This window comes from Halictus rubicundus, chromosome 6 (genome assembly GCF_050948215.1).
Source record: "Halictus rubicundus isolate RS-2024b chromosome 6, iyHalRubi1_principal, whole genome shotgun sequence".
Taxonomy (NCBI): domain Eukaryota; kingdom Metazoa; phylum Arthropoda; class Insecta; order Hymenoptera; family Halictidae; genus Halictus; species Halictus rubicundus.
Genome location: NC_135154.1, coordinates 2,489,544 through 2,513,767, shown reverse-complemented (window position 1 = coordinate 2,513,767; position 24,224 = coordinate 2,489,544). Strand labels below are relative to the sequence as shown.

At 42.6% G+C, this 24,224-nt stretch overlaps 1 protein-coding gene, 1 long non-coding RNA gene and 1 pseudogene across 2 annotated transcripts in view; 1 reads left to right on the top strand and 2 right to left on the bottom strand.

The window, feature by feature from the left end:
- LOC143355040 (uncharacterized) overlaps positions 1-24,224 on the bottom strand; it is a 387,508-nt gene that overhangs the window by 59,351 nt on the left and 303,933 nt on the right. The gene's annotated exons all lie outside the window — the stretch shown is intronic.
- Positions 1-24,224, bottom strand: part of LOC143355036 (uncharacterized) — a 118,372-nt gene that overhangs the window by 13,375 nt on the left and 80,773 nt on the right. The window lies entirely within an intron of this gene.
- LOC143354889 (histone-lysine N-methyltransferase SETMAR pseudogene) lies at positions 13,798-14,980 on the top strand (annotated as a pseudogene).

The following is a 24,224-nucleotide window of genomic DNA, read 5'->3' as shown; positions in this document are numbered from 1 at the left end:
AGGCGAAACCCCGGAACCGAACCCACTCGCTATTTGGCGCATGTTATTCAATTGTATTTTAGTTTGGTATTATATTTTGTGTTATTGGAAATACCGATCCGGGGAGTGTACGTCTTGGAGGGGGGGGGCGGACGTGTTCCGTATCTAACGTCGTCACCCGGTCCCTTGTCCGTGTAATCCTTAGTCTAGTTTGTTATTTTTTTTTGTGTTTGTTTGTCGCGCGATCATTGATTTCGCGCCTGTTCCGCTTCGTCGCGCGATAAACCCCGCGACTTTCGCTTCAGTAAATAATAAACTTCGATAAGAGGGACGATTGGAGTGCGGGGCGAGGGGAGAAATCCTAATATCGAGAACAATAGTTGTTTGTCGGGTAACGCGAGAAACGCTCAAGGCCAACCGTTGACGTTAGGTATCGTTCGGGCCAGTAACCGAAGATTCTCGAGGCAGTACGTTGAGCCGACTATAAAAACAGCCAGCCCGCTCGCGTAAACATCCCGGTTCGTCGAGAGGCCTTGCCGGCGCGTGTTTACCGTCCTTCGATAGAGGACGAAGCGATCCGTACCGTACGTCGGAATGGATTCCGAGAAACCCTCGAAGCTACACTGGGTTTGGCGGGGAGAGGGGGACGACCGGTCTATTTACGAGGAGTGTGCGGGGGACCCCGGGGAACGAACCCCTCGGCCGTACCGTGAGGGCGATCCGGGGGGGGGGACTCCTTCGGAAAACCCGACACTCCCGAGGAAAACCGTAAGCCGGGGAGAAATTTATTAGGAGACGGGCGGTTTAAGACAGAACTGACCCTACCCGTACCCCAACCGCGTCGCGTCCCCGACCCGAACAAAACGCGTCCGATGCAAACGGCCAAGGACGAGTCGAGCCAGGCCTCGCTGCGGGGGATCCGGCGGCCGGCCGCGTACGAGGTCCTGCGCGAGTGGCGCATCCGCTTTTCCGGTGCCCCAGGGGAGGACCCCGAAACGTTTCTCGCCCGGTTAGAGGGCATGCGGAAATGCGCTAATTTAGACGATACCGACCTCCTACGCTGTCTGCCGATCTGCCTCTCCGGCGTGGCCGCCCTCTGGTACGACACTTGCGACGATTTCGCGACTTGGCGCGAATTCGTGTGCGCGTGGCGAGAGAATTTCGGGGATCCCGACTATGAGGAACGCCTCGAAAGGGATCTTAGATTACGGAGACAGGGCCCCGACGAACCCGTACGCGACTATCTCACGTACATGAAAACGATGTTGAATCGTCTCGCGACACCGTGGCCGGAGGAAAAATGCATGGAATATATTTTCTGGGGCGCTAGGGCGGAATTACGGGCCGTGGTCCCCTTGGGATTAGTATCGTGCCTTAAGGAACTCGAAAACGGGTTGCGAAAAGCCGAAAATAAAATATCCCCCGCGAACGCGGAAGCCTACCGTTATCATGGGTTATCAAATAAAGAATTCGCGTACGATCCGCGGTGTTACAGTAAGAGGGCAGGGGGGTATGGAAGAGAACCCGACTTAGCCACGGCCCGATACGAGCGCGTGAATATGTTGCGAAGAGAGGAAGAGGGGGAATACGCGGAGCCGCGCTACGACGCTGGTCCCTCCCGTCCCCGCGATCACCGACCCACCGTACCGAACGCTTCGCTAGGGCGAAGAACCGTACCGACGGCCAGCTGTTCTCGCGGAGAAACGAATCCCGACGGCCGAGCCCGACCGCGGACGAACCAGCCGCGCGTCGGGACCGACCGAACGGGCACGACCGCGTCCGAAGACCGCCGAGCCGACGCACAGTGGGCCGGATTGGAGATTCACACGACATTTTGCGAAAAAGTCGACTTTCTAATTTTGGTATTTTTTCAATTGCTATTGATTCCTAAATGTCCACCGACTACGAAAATGAAAAAATTAATTAAATATAATAACAGTTTTAGTTGCAATACACGCATAAAGTTAGACATTCTCGGAATCTCGATTTTCCCTACATAATTTGGTCGTTCGTTCTTAAAGTGTCCTGATAACTGTGTGCAACTTCTTGCCCTGAATTTTTTTCTACATCAAAATACACCCTTTATTGATAAGAAATCAGTTTTCATTAACAATTATGATATATAACATATTTAAAAAAAATGCTGAATAAAATGCAATCAATTGTGAAATTTTTTTATCTTTGACAGTCCCGATCTTTTTACTCCCACTATATCCCACTTTCTAACAAGTAAGGATCTTTTCAGTGAACCTTCTTCTATGTAATGCCACAAAAATCACATCCCCCTCGAAACCACCCCGGGAGAAATTACTGTTTGAACACAACTGCATCGCTCGTACACGTGCGCGTTGAATTCGTTGAATTCGAATAAAGGCTATTAGCATGTAATGCATTTACGTTTTGTTTTACGTTTCGTTTTTTTTTTTTTTGATGCTTTTATGTTTTGCATTCAGTTATTTTTAATGTTTTAACTGCATTCTGTTCGACGAGTTCCTTTCGGCAGTGCACAACGATTCCACGACGTTTTTTCTCAATTTAAGCTGAGTCATAGTTTATTTAAGTCTTATTTATTGTATAAGCTATACGTATAATTTAATTTTTACATTTCATTCTACATATATTTGGTAAGTAATTTTTCTCCTATAAACTACTTCTAAGTCATTTTCTATCTCTCACGTGATCAATTTTTACCTATTATGCAGATAGTACTTTAAAATGGAGGCATTTCGCAAATATAAAGATTTGTACTTCCAATTAAAAAACGCTTCGAAAGATTTTAAAGATTATTTGTTTTTGAGTGAAAAAATAGAAGAGACGGTTGAGATTCCGACAGAAGATTTGGAAACGTTACGAAATGCATTAATGAAATTTACTTGGAAACTGAAGCAGAAGTGGATTAAAGCAAGATATACTGAACACAGATTTTTAAAACAAAATGAAAAATGGTTAGAGACAGATTTTATTTATCCCACTAGTATGTTAAACATTTCATCAACAAGAAGTTCAACATCAAAAACATTAAGACGAAACTCAACTGTGGAAATATATAAAGGAAAAAAATTGTTTTTAGATTGTAGTGATAGAGAGCAATTGCGAAGAGCTCGCTCTTTAGTTGACAATTTCTCGTTAGAAGAGTTACTACATGCGACAAAATTGAGTTTCAAGCTGCGCGGAATGCATCACCAAGCGTATTTAATTCGTTGCCTTCAAGGATATAATTATTATGACAAGATTAAAGCCATTTTTGAGAAAAAAGTGTGTCAAAATAGAAAATTAATTACAACAACGGAAGCATTGAACATTTATATACTAGCAGATCTTTCAAAATATCATTACATTAGCATTAGGAATGAGGCAATAAAATACAAAAATAATCCATTTCCTTCTTACTTTAAATTGGCGGCTGAAAAGCAAAATTGCTATCCTCCAAAAAGTGCTATAACAGTTACAGAAACTTATGTTAGAGTGGAATTACAAACTTTATTAAATCATACAGTCTCAAGATTGGTAAAAACATTAAAGGAATTGGAAAAAAATAGCACATTAATTTTGACATGCAAATGGGGTTGCGATGGAACCTCTGGGCAACCCAGATACAAACAAATATCTCACACAGGTCAGGATATAAATGAAGAATCAACTTTAATTTCTAGTCTTGTGCCTTTAAGATTACATAACGAAAGAAATCAAGAAGTTTTATGGGATAATCCACGCCCATCATCCCCGTGGTTTTGTCGTCCCATAAAATTTGAATTTATCAAAGAAACCACGGAAGTTTTAAATTCAGAAATAACCCGTATTAACAATGAAATAGAAAATTTAAAATCAGTTCAAATAGGAAGTATTCAAATAAAATATAACATGTTATTAACAATGGTTGATAACAAAGTATGTAACGCCAACACGGGTACAACGTCTACAATGCGTTGCTATATTTGCAACGCTACACCAGTAGAAATGAACAATTTAACGTTGCTCTCTACCAAACCGTGCAATACGAACAACTATTCTTTTGGCATTTCATCACTCCATGCCTGGATTCGAAGTTTTGAATGCTTGTTGCATATATCATATAATCTGCCATTTCAAAAATGGGCAGCAACCAAGCCACAAATGAAGCAGCTACAAGCAGAAAGAAAAAAAGAAATCCAAGAACTATTCAAAAAGAAATTAGGTCTTTTTGTCGATTATGTAAAACAAGGGTGGGGTAGTTCAAACGACGGAAATACCGCACGTCGTTTCTTCGAAAATGCTGAAATCTCAGCAGAAATAACAAAATTAGATATAACATTGATAAAACGATTTCATATCATTTTACAAGTAATCTCATCACCATATGAAATAGATCCGGATAAATTTCAGGCATATACTTTTGAAACGGCAAACCATTTTGTTAAAAATTACGGATGGTATTATATGCCTCCGTCTGTCCACAAACTTCTTTTGCACGGGGCAGATATAATAAAACATGCATTGCTTCCTATTGGACAATTGTCCGAGGAAGCACAAGAAACCAGACACAAAGATTTTAAAAAATACAGGACGAAAAATACCAGAAAAATTTCAAGGATCTCTACAAATGAAGACACGTTTTACAGACTTCTATTAACGTCAGATCCGTACATGTCTTCTTTAAGAATACAATCAACAAAAAAAGAACGGAAAAAATTGGATCCAGAAGCTATGGAATTGCTATCTATTTAACTAAGAGAAATATAGTTACATGACACGTAAGTTACATTACATATATTTCTACTTTTAACACTTTATTCTTTTATGGTTTATGCAATAACTAACTTAATTTTAATTTAATTATTTTTTTTTACAGCATTACATTTTATTTCCACCATTTTGAATTTATTACAGTAAAAATAGATTTTATTTTCTCTTTTTCTCATATTTTCTTTTTATTCTTGTACTTATGTATATTTTATATAGTTTATTGTTAAATATTATTAATTATTATATAGTTTATTATACATATATTATATAATGTTCATTATAATGTAATTTATGTTTGATTTATGATATAATCTATAAAAAAATTGTTTATAACATTAATAAAAAAATGGATTAAACAAACAAAAAATGTATCATTGCAACGGAATTATAGTTCTAAGTATTCATTTCAAATTTCATTGCGATATCTATTACGAGTCAAAAGTTATTCACAAATGTCGTGTGAATTTCCAATCCGGCCCACTGTGCGACGCGCCGACGGGAAAACACCCGACGGCCGACGACACGTGCTGGAATTGTCGGAAAATCGGGCACAGATCGCGAAATTGTACCGCGACCCCTCGGGTGCACTGCTATCGCTGTGGCGAACCGAACGTACGGACGCCCCAGTGCACTCGATGCAACCTGGGGGCGGGAAACCAGCAGAGGAGCCGCTCGGAGGTACCGAAGCGGCTCCCGACTCGTTAACTAACACCCGAATTACCGAACAACCTAACGAGAACAATTTTGCGTCGCGTCCCGCGTTATTGGTCCTCGACGCGCATATCGGAACTCACGTATTTCGCGCCTTGATAGATTCCGGATCCTCGATATCGTTTATCAGTCGCGAAGTAATCGATGTTCTCGGCGATTCCGTGCAAGTTTTCGCGGCCCCACGCCCCTGCTTATTCCTGCTGGCCACGGGATCGGTCGACCGAGCAACCGAACAAGCAAGCGTTACCTTAAAGATTCGCGACGAAACACGTCACATTCTCGCGTACGTTCTCGACAATCTTGTGAATCCGTTACTACTAGGGATCGACGTAATCGCGGAATTTGGTATCGTTGTTGAGTACCACAGAGCGGTGTGGTATTTTGCGTCGCGATCCCAGGTCGAATTTCCATTCGATTCCTTATCGCGTTCCCCACTCTGCTGCGCCCTCCGTATCTTAACGGACAACGAACAGGAGCAGCTCCGTAAATTCTTGGAAACTGCACTCACGGACTTTGCCGCTTCGCCGGGCATTACCAACTTGACCAAACACCGGATTGATGTCGGAGAAAACCGACCAATAAAGCAGCGATATTATCCGGTCTCGCCGAAAGTACAAGAGGCGATATATCGCGAAGTCGACGCCTTACTCGCGGACGATATTATCGAGCCTTCCATCAGCGAGTGGTCAAGCCCTATCGTAATGGTCAAGAAACCGAACGGCAAATACCGGTTCTGTTTAGATTTTCGGAAAGTTAACGAGGTTTCCAAGAAGGACGCGTACCCGCTCCCGATTATGTCAAGCATTCTCGATAAATTACGAGCCGCGCGATACATTTCCACTCTCGATTTGAGTCAGGCATACTTCCAGATCCCGCTCGAAGACGCGAGTAAACCAATTACCGCCTTTACCGTTCCGGGTAAAGGGTTATTCCAATTTAAAAGGATGCCGTACGGGCTCACGGGAGCTCCCGCGACGTTTCAGCGATTATTAGATCGACTTATCGGCCCGGAAATGGAGCCGAATGCATTCGCGTATTTGGACGATATTATTATCGCGACCACGACCTTCGGAGATCATCTCGCGTGGCTCGCGAAGATTTTCGAACGAATTAAATCCGCGGGACTGCTCGTTAACCCGGAAAAATGCGAATTTTGTCGGGAAGAGGTGCGTTATCTCGGATTCGTGGTGAGTAGGGAAGGGTTGAAAGTCGATGTCGAAAAAGTCGCGCCAGTCCTGTCCTTTCCCGCCCCGCGGAATATAAGACAACTGCGGCGATTTCTCGGCATGGCTTCGTGGTATCGAAGATTCATCCCGGATTTCGCTACAATCGCGGAGCCGCTCAACATCCTGCTTCGGAAAGGACAGGCGTGGAGATGGGAAGACGGCCAACAATCCGCCTTCGAAAAAGTTCGAGAATTAATCGCGACTGCCCCGACCCTGGCTTGCCCACATTTCGATATTCCGTTCGTCCTCCAGACCGATGCGAGCACCGTAGGGCTGGGGGCCGTCCTGGCCCAGGAAATCGAGGGGGTGGAAAGGGTTATCGCGTTCGCGAGCAGAGCCTTAACCGAGGCCGAGCGAAAATACTCCGCTACCGAATTGGAATGCCTCGCGATCGTCTGGGCCGTACAGAAGTTCCGCCCATACTTAGAAGGTTACCGCTTCACGGTAATTACTGACCACCATAGTCTACGTTGGTTGCGGACCCTGAAGAACCCTTCCGGGAGACTGGCGCGCTGGGCATTACAATTGTTGGAGTACGATTTCGCGATCGCGTATCGACAGGGCGCACTAAACCACGTGCCGGATGCACTCTTGCGAATGTACAAGGTCGCGGCTGAGGGGGAGGGGGAATTACCAATTGTCGCCGCGACTAAAATGGGGTGGTACGAGGAGAAATTTCGCGCGGTGGAGGGCGACCCGAAGGGGCACCCCGGCTGGGCGATCCGAGAGGGGCAACTGTACTACCGAAGAAACGATCCCTTGATCACCGAAATGCTCGGAAGCGATCTCGACGAGTGGAAGCTCGTAATACCCGAGGATCGCGTTACCGAAATTTTGCGAGAGGCCCATGACGAGGAGCAAGCGGGCCACTTGGGAGTCGAGAAAACTTACCATCGAATCGCGACCCGTTATTTTTGGCAGGGCATGTTCCGTACCGTGGTGGAGTACGTGCGACGTTGTCCCACATGCCAGTTGACGAAGGTGGAACAAAAACTCCCCTCCGGGCTGATGGGACGACGTCGTGTCGGGGCCCCGTGGGTGGTAATTGCCGCCGATATTATGGGCCCGCTTCCTCCAAGTAAAGCCGGACATCAATACCTCCTGGTGGTGCAGGATTTATTTACCAAATGGATCGAATGTTGTCCCCTCAGGCGCGGAACCGGGGTAAAAATTTCCGAGGCCCTCGAGAACCACGTATTTTCGCGGTGGGGTACCCCCGAGGTGATCCACACCGATAACGGGACCGAGTTCGTAAATAAGGCGATACACGAATTGGCGAAAACCTACGGGATTACCATTTCAACCACGCCCCCATATCACCCGCAGGCGAATCCCGTAGAACGAGTCAATCGGGTATTAAAAACGATGATAGTATCGTATATCGGTCGCGATCATCGCGATTGAGACGTGAATCTCCCGAGCTTCCGCTTCGCGTACAACACCGCGTACCATACCGCACTCCAATCCTCACCCGCGTTTTTGAATTTTGGGCGGGAACCAAGACCGAAAATATGCCGACGAGGGGACGGAGAACCGACGGCCGATACGGAACTCGCCAATACCGGCGATTGGAAAAATCGCGTCTCGCGACTATCCACCCTACGCCACTGGGTGGGGGGAAAATCTCGACAGGGCATACGAATCCCAGGCGAAATATTATAACCTTCGCCGGAGAGAAGTACAATTCGCGGTCGGCGACTTGGTTTTGCGACGCCAACGCGTTCTATCATCCGCTGCCCAGAATATCGCCGCGAAACTGTGCCCCAAGTATGGCGGGCCCTTCCGCGTCCGCGAAAAACTCTCGTCGGGGGTCTATCGACTGACCACATTAGACGGGAAAGAGGTCGGAAAAGCCCACGTAGCCGACCTCAAGACGTACACACCACCGAGTAACGGACTCGCATGATCAGGGATCCTAAATGTAACCCCAACCCACAGATGGCACAGAATATCGCAGAAGCGCGGGACAAAAGGAGGCGCTTGGAGCTGCAGATAGAGGCTATGACGAGCCATATTCTCCTGGTGGTGAAACACCAGAAGCTGGTCACCCAGGAGATCAGGGAGCTGGACGAGACGATTCTCGCCCAGCCGGAGGTAACCTCCGAATTGCCGAAAACTCCCGCCCGGCCAGAGGTACCCGTAGGGGACCTCCTGGGGCCTATCGAGGGGATGACCCCCCCTCTACCGCTGCCGCTACGGCCCACGCCGCAGCCATTAACGCAGCCGGTCCAGCGGGTGGACCAGAAATCCAGCGTCCCAGAGAAGCCGTCAACCTCCCATACCGCAGCCACGGTGCCCTGCGCCGCGGTCCCGCCAGCTCGTCGCCGGCCGAAGAACGCCCGCCACGACAAGTGGGAGAAGTATTGGCGACAGGCCCAGGACGAGACACAAAACCCTCCGGTGCGACCCAACGAATGTTGGAACTGCGGCCAAGCCGGGCACCGGAGGGACAGGTGCCCTAAACCACAAGCGCCACACTGCTACCGTTGCGGCCGGCAGGGGGGCTCCGTGCGCACCTGCCCAAAATGCGGCCCGTCCTGGGAGAAGGAGACCCGTCCCGTCACCCGCTAGGGAAGGACGGAAGACCGCCCGAGCGATCCCGACGCCGCCGTGACTAAGGGCACGGCACTATCGTACCGCGCCGAGGGGGAATCCCGGATAAGGGATTCATTAATAGTTAGTACTTATTCGTGTGACATCTGTTGTTTTTTTTTCTATCGTCTCGTTGTACCGCCCAACTTATTATCGCGGTAGCACCACTTAAGGTGTTCCGGGCCCCCACCCAGAAGGGCCAACATTATCAAAAAAAAAAAAAAGAAAATAAAAAGAATTACCGTGTGATTTGCTGCGTCAAAATTAATTATACCACCTAGTCCCGTTGTTCTCCTTCCAGGATCTGGTTATTCGTTTGTCGAGTCCGAGTGTTCGTCCACCGGTGAAGGCTCCGCGAATGTAAAGGGAGACTTCCGAAGGGAACCGCGCCAGAACCAATCGAGCGAGGGGTCAGGAGGGGGAAATACCGTAGCAGTCCGGTCCGGTTTAAGGGGGGGGGGGAGTTGTGACGTTGCACAAACCCCGCCGCCCTTAAGGGTCCCTAACAACCGAACGAAGGGACCGGACTGCCGTAAAACACGTTGTCGCGAATAGAACCACGGCTCGATAAGTTAGGAAGCGCTCCCCGAGGAACTCCCGAATCGACAGGAAACGCGTACTTTCACCCTTTCGCGCACGCCGAGCCCGGCAAGTTTCAGGTACGCGAGCGGCACCCCGGCATCCAGCCGACCTGAAGAAAGGGCACAGCGCTTCGCGGGACCACCTACGCCAAACCATGGCCATTACGCAAATCCGGTGCACCGGTAATAACGAGGAATGGGCGACGCCACACACGGGCCAGACAACCCGGAGGTGACGAAGCGGGACGAAGGCCCCTGTCGACCATCCGACAACCTATTTCGCGGTCCTGCCGTCGCACAGTGGGGTATTTGCACCAAAAAGCCGGAAAAAAGTCATTTTTTAAAACTTAGTGTAAACCATATTATTTTTGTTGTATAAGATAATGGAATATGTATAGAATACCGTACCATAACTGTTTTTTTCATTTATGCACTCACAAAAGAGTGTACTTCGTTAGAAGTTAGAAGATTTTATGGTAACAGCTTATTTCCTTTCTATTCGTTGAAGTATCATTTACTTACTAAAGATTTTCTAGTATTTGAAATAACTTTGTCTGATTTTTCACTTTTCTTATATTTTGAGAAAAGTATGTACTACACTTTAGTACAGTTGTGATTCCTTCTCCGTATATTTTTTAATAGTTATTAATATTTGATGATATTCAATAGATCAAGAATAGTTTTTCTAATTTCAAAACTTCATTAATCATTTTGTTATGGTTCAGGGTGAGTCCCGGTACTCTTTCTTGTGTCATTTCATTCCGTGAAGGTTTGTGATTAAAATCCAATAAAAATTTATTCCAGATTCGTCCAATTTTCGATTTTATAGACAATTTAGATAGAAGTGAACTCCGCCTTTTCTCTCTCCGCCTCGCGTCATTGTTGCAGCCGCGGACGCGGCCGGGTGCCCTTGAGGTGTAATATGCAACTCTCTTCTGTTTCTGTTAAATGTTTATAATGAAAAAAATGAAGTACGCAATAAACAGTGGAAGAAGGTTTTTGTTTTATGTCTTCAGTCAGTTACAGCAGTGTCTTCTGAGACAACACATTCGACAAACGATTCAAAGCATTTATAACTACGTATTACTATTTTCCGTTTTTCTCATATATATAAGTTTTGTTTCATATAGTTTTAGCAGTGTAGTATATTCATATTTAATTATACAGTTTAGCGTGTTGTATAGTGTATTATTGAAGAGTTTATTATATAGTTGTTTGTGTAATAGTAATATTAAGTGTATGTTAGATATATTTATCATATCTAATATTTCGTTTTGTAAACAAAGTCGTTGTATAAATTGTTTTATAATATTTGGTAAGTACGAACATATTTCACGCTTCGTCATATTAATTATTTTCTACATTTAGAATTTTTCTGTTATGTATTTATTAGCTATTAAAAGAGAATTCTTCAATGGAGACTACAGCGGGAAAATCTAAAATTAAGGTGATCACACGGACACAATTATTTAATTTAATGCAAGAACAGAGAAATTTAAACATGAATGAAAAACTACAATTTCTCGAAAGATTTTTGTTAAGCCAAAATAGTTATTCAGAAAGTGAACAACAACAGTTTAAGCATAAAATCTCATATTTAAAATCAGAATTCAAACGCAGATGGTTATTAGCCAAATACATAGAGGAGGTTTTCAAAATAAAGAATAGAAATTGGCTTGAAGGAACAGTGGAGATACCTATTGCAAAATCTCAAGTAGGACGACCAACAAAATCTTTCTCGGTATCATGTGAACGTGCCAAACGAAAGAAAACGGAAGAACTTCGAAAAAATGTAAGTTTAGAGAAATTGGTGTTCGCCACGGAAGTTAAACTACGATTGTCCGGCTTGCTGGATGCTGCAGTTATATTGAAAGAGATTGTAAAATCTCCTACGTTTGCAGCCAAATGCAGGAAACTTTTAAATAGTGAACATGAAGAAAGAAAACAGTTACCAAAATTAAAAGCTCTCTCAATTTTTGTGGAAGCAGGACTATCTAGGGATGACTATGATGTGATTAGAAGTAGTGACAAAAAATTATTCCCCTGCTATTCTATTATTCAAAACTTTAAAAAGGAATGCTATCCTCCTCCAGAATCCTATATTATAACCACGACTTGTGCAGAGGTAAACTTACAAAATTTATTAAACCATACGGCAGGCCGCTTATTACTGTATTTAAAAGAGGTAGTAAGTAATTTAAATGATAGCAATACATTTGAATTGATAAGTAAGTGGGGGTGTGACGGTTCACAGCAGTCGCTATATAAACAAAAATTTGAAAATAGCTCTGATACTGATGCGAGTATATTTCAATGTTCGTTAGTACCATTACAATTAATCAATTCCACTGATAAAAGTGTCGTCTGGAAAAATCCGGTACCATCATCCCCGAGATATTGCAGGCCAATAAGAATACGATTCGTGAAGGAAACTATTGATATTATAAATCAAGAAGTAAATTATATACAAACGAAGATAATGAACTTACAAGAAACGAAAATTCACGAAAATAACAAATCCATATCTGTCAAGCATAATTTGATATTTACTATGCTTGATGGTAAAATATGTAATGCTGTTACGAACACTTCTTCAACAATGAGATGCTACATTTGCGGAGCTACTGGTAGAGAATTAAATAATTTAACAATAAAAAACGAAGTGACTCCGAAATCACTAGAATTAGGTTTATCAATTTTACATGCTCGAATACGGTTATTTGAACATTTACTACATGTATCCTACAAACTACCAATCATGAAGTGGCAAGTGAGATCTGCAAATGAAAAATATATAGTCGAACAAAGAAGAAAAAAGATTCAAGAAGAATTTTAAAAAAAAATGAGCATTATTGTTGATATGCCAAAACCAGGTTTTGGCAACACAAACGATGGTAATTGTAGTCGAAGGTTTTTTATGGACCATAAGTTATCATCGGAAATAACAGGACTTGACGCAGAATTAATTTATAAATTTAAAGTAATATTAGAAGTAATATCAAGCGGCTATAAAATTGATACACAAAAATTTGCAACTTATACCACAGGGACAGCAGAAATGTACGTTCGATTATATGGGTGGTATCCCATGTCACCCACAACACACAAGATATTAATTCATGGACCACAAGTTGTAGGAAATGCAATTTTGCCTATTGGGCAATTATCAGAAGAAGCAGCCGAGGCGAGAAACAAACATTTTCGCCAGTATAGACAAAGTTATGCCAGAAAATGTTCCAGGGAGGCATGTAATCTGGATGTCATCAATAGGCTGTTACTCACTTCTGATCCCCTTTTATCAAGTTTAAGACAACCTCGAAGAAAAAAAACAATGGCGTTCCTGAAAGAAAGTTTGGATATATTTCTCCCTTTTGAGCCCATCACTTCTACAAATGAAAGCGAGACCGAAGAAATATCTGAAGAAGAAACTTCGAACGCATTGTCTGAAGAAAATTGATTGAAAAATGTTATTTATATATTTTCTTATTAAAATGTTATTTCTATATATATATATATTCTGCATTACAATTATATTGTGCCTCATTTGAAAATGGTTTCCATGCAATAGTAATTTTTTCCGACTTTCCGGTGTAAATACCCCACTGTGCGACGCGACGAAAACCGTATCGCAGTTTCCGGCTAATTCCGACGGCCACAGTCATTTCGAATTTACTGCCGCGTATACCACCGGAACCCGGTCGCTTCACGACCGGCTAACTGCCACTCGTAGCTGCCGTACATCGCGCCTACTATCGGGTTCGACGCGTAGGAAAGTAGAATCGGGAGAAATAAGCGCGAGCGACCGTCCAACTGTCGAATCATTATACAATACCGCGCGGGCTTCGTTTCCATCGCTGCCGGGTCGCCCCGGCAGCCTTCTGTAATCAGCAAGATTAATATTAGGTTAAGTAAAAAGTTCTGAGCGTTTTTCGCTAGATGTCTTCAGCGAGCCATATCTCACGATGTTCACATCGTATCGAGTCATAGTATACGGCAATTTCAAGGTGATATTACGCATGAATAAAGGTCTTTGTTAGTTTTTTGTTTTGGTGAAGCCAGTTGTGTGTTACAGCGTTCGAAAATGGAGGTAAAAAAAGAGAAAATTCGATACATTCTTCAGTACCACTACGACCAAGGTGAAAAGGCGGAGCAGGCAGGCAAAAAAATTTGTGCTGTTTATGGACCCAATACAGTATCGAATGCAACAGCAAAGCGGTGGTTCCAACGATTCCGTTCTGGTAATATGGACGTCGAAGATGAGGCACGCTCTGGTAGGCCAATCGTCGAAAATGTGGACAAAATCATGGAAATCGTCGAGTCGGACCGGCATGTAAGCACTTATTCCATTGCCCAGGAACTGAAGATTAGCCAGAAAACCGTTTGGAATCATTTGCATAAGGCAGGCCTCAAGAAGAAGCTCGATGTATGGGTGCCACATGAATTGACGCAAAAGAACCTTTTGGACCGAATTGATGCCTGCGATTCTTTGTTGAAACGTAACGAAATCGACCCATTTTTGAAGCGGATGGTGACTGGCGATGAAAAATGGGTCACATACGAGAATAACAGCCGAAAAAGATCGTGGTCCAATCGCGGTGTGCCGGCCCAAACGATCGCCAAGCCTGGATTAACGGCCAAGAAAGTTTTATTGTGTGTTTGGTGGGATTGGAAGGGAATCATCCACTACGAGCTGCTCCCATCGGGCCAAACACTCAATTCGGACCTCTATTGTCAACAACTGACCAGACTGAAGCAGGCCATCGACCAGAAGCGGCCAGAATTGGCCAATAGGAAGGGTGTAGTTTTTCATCAAGACAACGCCAGGCCGCACACATCTTTAACGACGCGTCAGAAGCTCCGAGAGCTTGGCTGGGACGTTCTATCGCATCCGCCGTATAGTCCAGACCTGGCACCAAGCGATTATCACCTCTTCAAGAATTTGCAAAATTTTCTTGATGGTACAAAACTGGCCTCAAGAGAGGCTTGTGAAAATGAGCTGGTCAAGTTTTTTACCAATAGGGACGAGGACTTCTTCAACCGCGGAATTATGAAATTGCCTTCAAAATGGACAAAAGTTATCGAACAAAACGGCGCATATTTGATCTAAATCGAATAATCCTAACTATGTTAATTTCATCGTCGAAATAAAGCGAAAAAGCGCTCAGAACTTTTTACTTCACCTAATAAATGTAAAGTCGAAGCCCATTCTCGTCTATCTTTCTTCCGTGAGAAACCTTTCCGCCGCGGGAAACGTCCCGCATTCCCTCCGCGTAGGATCCTGGCCCAGGCTGCCGCTATTCAGGCCCTCGCGCGGTTCTCGTAAGGTTCGGCAGAATAATTAGCGTCTCGCGCAATCTTCGAAATTGTTCGTGTGACACTTGCGAGTGTCTGGCGCCCGTTTCGAGTCCCGAACCTGGTAAAGTCTTCCGTCGGGGAAAACGCCGAACCTACGGGATACCGTTTGTCACCGGGCAAAGCACGTTCCGCGCGGCCGAACGTGCCTAACCCGTCGTGGCCCCGGTTTTCGTCCGTCGGACGGGTCGGAAACGCGGGACCCGTGACAGACCAAACCAGCTGATGAAACGACCTCCAGCAACCAACCTCGGAACAATCACCCAGATACACCTGAACTTGAGAAGGTAGTTACCAACCTACACTTTGTTTCTCGAGAGTCCATGGTTAGGCATAGTACAGATTTTTACCGTTATGCGCAAGTCCCTCCCACGCAGCCATTTCTCAATGCAAGCGCATGCGCACAGAGTCACGGGGCGACAACAAGTCAGATCGACCGAAGCGATCTATAAGGTGATCGATGAGTTTGGAGTGAGACTTCGTGAGAGCGACAGTCGAAATTTTTGTGCTTTTATACTTATTGTGCATTTTGTGACACGTTAACATAGAAATGGAGGAAGGTCCAGGAACATCCAACATTTCTCCACAGAAAAGAAATCCATCGGGAAAGGTAAGAACACATCTCATTGTCTATACATTTCGATACGCGAAATAGTCTTTTTTCTTTTACATAAAATATGTATTTCAAATTTATTTTTGTGATTTACTGACGTGTACAAACTTTGTTCTTTTTATAGTTCGTCGGATCGTCGCAGAAGATGATGGTCGTCAATGTATATAAACATTTATTAACTGAAAATCCGACGATGAAATACAAACCGATGGTAAAGGAGTTATCCATTAAAACCGGAATTGGAATAACAACCATAGAAAAAACAATTGCAGAATACAAGCGCAGTGGCAACGTAACATCGCCAAATAGAAAGAGACCGCGCGTGAAAATTTTTAATAAGTTATCCGAGGATGATTTACTTTTGATTCGGAAAAAAGTTCATGATTTTTGGCTGCGTCGGGAAATCCCGAATTTACAAAAAATATTAGACGCAGTGAACAGCGATCCGGATCTCCCGTCCTTTAGCAGGTCGTCATTATACCGGACATTAAAACAGCTGGACTTTAAGTATATGGTCCGTAAGCGCAATAGCGCATTAATCGAAAAAGATTATATTGTCGGTTGGCGGCAAAAATATATCGAACAGATTCGCCAATATCGATTGGAAGGGCGGAAAATCTATTTTCTGGACGAAACGTGGATAAATGCTGGCGACTGCAAAAGAAAACTTTGGGTGGACACGACGATCACCTCCCCTAAGAACGCAGCACAAAGGGGACTATCCACAGGTATACCTGATCCCTCTGGCAAGGGAAAACGTTTAATTATCCTGCACATTGGGTCGTCGGACGGTTTTCTACCTGGAGGTTTACTTTGCTTCCAATCGAAGAAAGATTCCACCGATTACCACAACGAAATGAACGGCGATACCTTTTCCACGTGGTTAAAAAATATTTTGCCAACATTACCAGAAAAGTCCGTGATTGTGATGGACAACGCACCATACCACAGTGTAAAAATGGAAAAATATCCAACTTTAAGTTGGAAAAAACAAGACATTGTAACGTGGCTGACAGAAAAGGGCGAACAGGTGCAACCCCATTTTTTAAAGGGGCTGTTACTCACCCTCGTCGAAAAATATAAGCGCCCGGAGGGCAGTAACTATTTAATTGATGAAATTGCAAAAGAATTCGGACACGCTGTGTTACGCCTTCCGCCGTACCACTGCGAATTAAATCCAATTGAAATGGCATGGGCCCAATTAAAATCATTCATAAGAGATAGAAATACAACGTATAAATTGGCCGATGTCGAAAAATTAGTACACGAGGCAATAGATAATATCACAGCAGAAACTTGGAAGAATTTGATTAAACACACAATAGAAATAGAAAAGAAATTTCATCAATTAGATAGCATTACTGACGAGATATTAGACGAGGGTGATCCCTGGACGCCTGAAGAGCCGGATGTTTCCGATCATAATAATGAATCAGATGTAATAGAGAATGAATAGTCATGTAAATGTTTTTGTCATTGTAAATATTGTCTCAATGTTATATATTTCTTATATTATATGTTTCCATGTTTCTTTGTTTATATATGTATATATTCCTTAATATATAAATATTGTATATTTTTATTTAATTAATGTATGTTTTTTTAAGAATATTAAATGTTTATACATTTTAAGTGTGAAAACGCGCACGTTTCTTAATCACGTATATAATTCTTTACCCTACCTATTCATCGGTACTATTTTCCTACCCTGTATAATGAACCAGGCGGAGACAAGTAAGTTAAGGGATGCGCCAGACCCCCCGCTGCGATCCCCACCACTTTTAAGCTGCGCGACTTGACCATGGACTCTCGAGAAACAAAGTATACAACAAATTTCCCTTTGAAATTTGCTTTCTAAGGGGGATGGTGTTACGTCCGGTGGTTCGATCGCTCATGAATAAGATAAATAAAACTTCAAATAAAAATTATGCCACGCGAGGAGAGAAGAATAAATAAGATTAAGATAAGCCTTAAGATTCTAGGAAGTAAGACGGTGTCATGTCCGGTGATTCGACCGCTTAAGAATCAAACGAATAAAACTTCAGACAAAGAATTATTATGAACTATTGTTGAAACCCAATAATGTCACGCAAGGAGAAGGAAATAAATAGGATGAGGATAGGCGTTAAAATTTCTAGAAAATTAGATAGCGAACAAAACAATTCCAATTATCCTCCTGCGAGAGACGCAGCAAAGATCGATGTCACCCCGAAAATAAACAGAAAGTGTGTCCAGTTGCGCCAAGTTCCAAGAAGGCACACTAATCCCATGGTAAGAATGACGCGCATTAGATAAAAGATCAAATCAATATCCTATTGAAACAATGGACTGTCCATCCTATAAAAGGGAACCAATACTTCAAAGACCAATCATTCTGTCATAAAGTTTGGACCAGACCAGTCCGTCATTGAAGTGAAGTTCAAAGTTCAGTAAAGGTTTAAGGTTTAACAAAAGTTCAGTGTAAGTGGTGAATTGGAATTGACGACCTGCGGCTGCGATTATTGGAATTGGCGACCCGCGGCTGCGATTATTGGACTTGCGATCTGCGACAACTACATTTGCGAAGCGATACTAACCCAGCGACTCGGTAAAAATTAACATTATTATTATACGAAATATTTGTAAGCTATCTAGTTTATGCGTTAACTACACATAATCTCTATTTGTCAAATCATATTTAAAATATCTGATTCAGCATCTAATATTGAATAAATCAATCATTTTGTTTGTTTTTGGAAAATAAGAATACAAGTTATTTAAACAATCCTCAATTTCCCGAACCGTAGCCGGTGAATGCAGGTAGGTTCAAAACTTGCGTCCTATCTCATAAAAATCATAATACGTCCTACCTGGGACGTAACACTAGACGAACTGTGTCCAAGATGGACGCGCCACGTGGTCGCGGCAGAAATGAACTACACTCTGAACCACGAGAGAACCGTACCGCGAGAGAACCGATTTTCGTCCGTCGCTGCGCATCTTCGCCCTGATTGGTCCCTTCCCAATGCACAGCGCATGCGCGCAGTGACGCCACGCGCTGCAGTGCTGCACGCGGCCTCATTCGTAGCCATACCGGGTGTTCATACAGTGTTGTGTAGAATTTTTAAATAGCAGTGTTTTTGAAATGGATCCAGTTCCTGGACCATCACATAAATCTCCAGTGAAGAAAAATCCGAGAGGAAAGGTAAGCTTACATTATACATAATTGTTTATCATGCATTTCGCTACTGTCAGCTTGTTTCTTTTTTCAAAAATCATAGTTTTTGTAATGCACTCACGTAAACTTTTCTCTGTTTCTAGTTTGTCCGATCCGCTCAAAAGATGATGATCGTAAATCTTTTCAAAGCAATGAAAGAGGAAAACCCGGATATTAAATATAAGCCGCTAGTGCTGAAGCTTGCGTAGAAGACGGGAATTGGTCTGGAGACCGTATGTAAAACTCTGGCAGAGTATAAAGCCACAGGAAGAGTTACATCGCCAAATCAGAAGAAGCGGCGATTAAATATTTTGGAAATGACAAATGAAGCCGATATATTGACAATACGCAAAAAATTCATGAATTTTGGCTAAATAGGCAAATTCCGAATTTGAAAAAAATATTGGCCGCCATAAATAATGACGAGAATCTGCCGTCGTTCAGTAAAACGTCTCTGAATCGACTTTTACACATGATGGAATTCAAATTTATCGTCAGGAAGCGCAACACCGCCTTTATTGAACAACCGCATATTATCTCCTGGCGGCAACGGTAAGTAACAATCTACAACGTTTCTTACAAAAATTAAAAAAAAATTTTTTTTTTAAATAAAAAATTTTTACTACTTTGTAGATATATCGTACGAGTCTAAGATTTCCGTTCAGAAGGGCGGCCAATATTTTACTTGGACGAGACGTGGGTAAACGCCGGGGACTGCAAGGCCAGGCTGTGGGTGGACACCACCGTTACCTGCCCGAGGAACGCGGAAGAAAGGGGATAGTCGACGGGCATACCTGTTCCCTCGGGAAAAGGGAAGAGGCTTATTATTAGTCACATCGGGTCAGCAGACGGGTTTGTACCAGGGGCCCTCCTTTGTTTCGAAGCGAAAAAAAAACGGGCGATTACCACGAGGAGATGAATGGGGACACATTTTTTAAATGGTTCCAAAAAATTGTGCCCATGCTGCCACATGGGGCAGTCATCGTGATGGATAACGCCCTTTATCACAGTGTCAAGAAGGAGAAATATCCTACATTGAGCTGGAAAAGGGACGATATTACCACTGCGCATTGAACCCCATTGAGCTGGCATGGGCACAAATGAAAGATTTTATAAAGGCGCGAAATACATCTTACAAATTGGCAGATGTCCGCCAATTTGTAGATGCAGCGATAGAAAATGTGTCCCCCCAAAATTGGAAGAATTTCATCTCCCAAACGCTGAAGGAGGAAAGGAGGCTACAAGAATTGGATCACATAACTGATTCGGTGTTAGAGGAAAGCCCCGAGTGGTCGAACTTATCTGATGACTCGGACATCGATGCGAGTAATATGTATATATGCGAGTAATATATGATGCGAGTTTCTTGTTGTAAATAGTTGTGTTTTTTTAATAGTATGTAAATAGTTGTGTGTTTTTTTAAATAGTATGTAAATAGTTGTGTTTTTTTAATAGTATGTAAATAGTTGTGTTTTTTTTTTTGTAAATATACACATAGTGTATGTGCATGTAAATAATAATATCTGTTGTGACGTGACAGCTTGCCTACGTCCCTCGGAGTAGAGACCGGGCCAAAAACTTTCAGAAAAGTATAAAATGAAGGTAGGAAAGCCAGAGCATGGCACAAATTCCGCGGCGATTGGTTGGACTGTGGCTCAGGTGGCTGGAACTACCGCCGCTGAGCAGAACAGGAACCGGATTTCAGTTATTAATGGGCCTGTTAGAAGCAGCGTGGCCCTTGGTAGCTCACAGTGTAACATTGTGGGACTATTTGGACTGAAGCGGGAGAGAACACCTACCGCAAGAGAACTTTGCTTTACCCAAGCTAATCAAGCTACCATCGAAGACACAGCATGATCAAATGTTTAAAAACATCCCAAATGAGAATAACAAGGCGGCAGCTCCCAAGAAAACAATTCAGCCAAATCTGGCAACAGCTAGAAAAAAAGACACCCCAGCGCCATCCCCCGGCACACCTCAGAGCCCGAACGCCACAGACAGGAAAAACCCAACAAAGGACTCCTGGGAAATCCCAAAGACACGCAAAGCACCACCCAGTCACACCAACCCACCAAACACAATACCACTGAACAACCAGTACCAACCTCTCTTGGACGACAGTGACAATGATCTAGACGAAAACACCCCAAATTCACAACCAACCGGCACCCAGCCCAAAACGAAATCCTACACACCCCCACCAATATCCCCACATTCAATACAAACATAGAGACAATAATACGCACCGCACTAGCACTAAACATTAAGAAACAAGACTTCATAATAAAAGAAAACGACAAGGACAACCACACAATTTTCACCAAAAACCTTCAGAGTCACAAGGCAATGACGGACAAACTCACCGAAACAAAAACGCAATTCTACACATACACCCCCAAAGAACTGAAGCCCAAATCCATCATACTAAAAGGAATAAAAGGAAGATTCACACCAGAAGACATTAAAGCAGAAATAGAAGACCTCAAATAACCAAAAACGCAAGTAATAAATATTACTAAATTTACATACAACAAGCAAAACCCAGAAAAGTACCACCACCTCGTACAATTGAGCAGAGAAAGCCGTACCGCAGCCCTATTGAAAATTAAAACGATGGCATACCAGAAAATCAAATGGGAACACCTCAGGAAGCCATAGGTATTCCAATCACATAACTGATCTCTGTAAAAATCGAAGAACACGAAGAAAAAAATCGGAAAAAATGCAGATTTCATATGGAAATCGAAGAGACTCTAGAACAGAATTAATTTAGCAATGAGATATTGTCCTAAGTATTATACTCAATTTTTTTCAAATTCCTGCGTTTAGTGCGTCATAGTTGGAAAACATAAAAACCACTTTTTTCGGCGTTTTTTCCGTGAAAAACTAACAAGGGAACATATTCAAGTGCGAATTTCCGATTTTGATGAAACTTATGTGACATATAGTTCTTTGAAAAATATTTGACACGTATTTTTTTTTATCGGCAACCATCCACTTTGAAGGGGTGAAAACAGCCCTCAAAGTTGGGGGTCAAAACCATATTTTTTGAAATACCTCGGAAACCAGAGGTCGAAAAAATTTGAATTTTTTTTTAAATTGTGTGTTTTTCAATGAGAAATGTAGTCGCGCAAGAAAAATTTAACAAAAGTCTTTTGTTTAAACAATATATTGAAAATTTGATTTTTTTTTGCAGTTTCTCTTATTTATTGTTAGTTCATTTTAATGTAAACTTGGGTGTGTGATCTTTGATCAAAATTAGGGTTTACATGTTTCAGGATTTTTTTTTTTTTTGCCATTTAACAATAATTATGCATTATGGAAGATAGTCTTGCATCTGCCGTGCGTAGGAAGGAATTGTGGCTTGTTTTATCGAAATATAAGTATTTACTATAAACGTGTATAGTATTTTAAACAATACCACTGGGTTATGTGTCGTTTATTGTTTTATTAGTAGCTAAAGAAGGTGGCGCAGGTAGCAGCGTGACGCGGTGCTAATTACCGCGGCGGAGTAAGGGTACCGACTTTTATAGCCAATTCGCCTGTGAATTTCTGCAATCGTTGGGCCTTCGGTCAAAATATCCCTGCAGCCTTTTTAAACTGTGAATCCTCGAACCTGGAGTTTCCCTCGTCATTTATGGTAGCTCTGAAAAGAGCTGGTGCCAATGCCGCACATCAGTTTTACCTCGGTTATATACAGCATTTAAGAAGGACCCAAATATTTTCAAACAATTCCATTGGTTGTTAGAGTGAGAGAGGGGGAAACGTAAAACAGTCTTCAGAATGTATAAATATGGGCACTTTGCTGTATGTGCTATTAGTCTTTCTGCATTACGGTTTGTAAAGCAACGTACATATCAAGAAGTTAAGGCTACTTCTTTCGGATTTTTAAAACGGTGCCACATATATCAAATAATTTCTGGCAATAATAAAGTTCGAACATTATATTAATTTTGCTTTTGCTTATTGTTTATTTGTATTGTTAGATTCGTTTTTACAAACATGAAGGTCAATCCGGTGAACGTTATAAATATTTTGATGGCAACATATAGCAGTAACAATAACGAGGGAACACCCACGAATGGAAAGGAAATTGAACTGGCAAACATAATTATAGACCTGATTAATAGCTACAGAGAAGCAGGGTACATGAATTTCGAAACGCAACAGGAATTAATATTCGATGACCTAACAGACGAACCGACTTCATTTAATGTTCCCGAAGATGAAGAAGATTTGGAATCAGCGTCAACATCTAAACCGTCGTCTTCAAGTTCTCCAGACGAGAGTCCAGAAGAAATAGAATTTGGAGGCATTGATTTAGATTATAAGAAGAAAGCTGTAGATTTTTGGAAGAGTGGAAGAAAAAGACCACTAAACTTCGAAACTGTGAAGAACAAATACAAGAAATTGAAGAGAAAATCAGATTTATACAGATGGGAAGAGCAAATTAATACAGGCGGATCTCGTTACGATAAACTTACAGCAATTGCACATGCTACACTTGAAAAATTTATTGTAGCGAGAAATAATAAAATTTTGGTACACGACGTAGATTTGAGACGGTGGGCAATGCACGAAAATTTATCAATAAATTTAGAAGGATTCCAGGCATCGTCCTTTTGGTTGTGGAAGTTTAAAGAAAACTATAATATAGTATCGAGAAAAACGACGAAACTCGTTACCCGCCATCATACTAACCATTTAACAGATTTGACCGCAGCAGCAGAAGATTTTGTGCATCATGTGAAAGGGTATTTTGAAAATTATGGCGCAAGCAATATTTTCAACAGTGATCAAAGTGGGTTCCAGTTGGAATTGCACTCTGGTCGAACACTTTCACACAAAGGTGAAAAAGAAACGGGTGCTCTTGTCCAATCGATATCTTCAACAACGCACAGCTACACTATCCAGCCCACAATTTCAGCTGACGGACAGTTGCTATCGCCATTATATATTGTTTTGAAAGAAGTCAAAGGGCAGTTAGGACCTCGTGTACGAAGAAGTGTGTTCACGGCACCTAATGTACATATTGAAGCTTCCACATCGGGAAAACTAACGAAGGAGTTATTTAGAACGTGGTTGATTGAAGTATTTCTCCCATCTGCTCCAGAAAATTCTGTTTTACTTCTTGACTCGTGGAATGGATACAACGACGAGATCATACGTAACGCCCTGCCAGAAGACAAACAATTAGAGGTATTGACGATACCAAAAAATACGACGCCATTAATCCAACCACTTGACGTGTA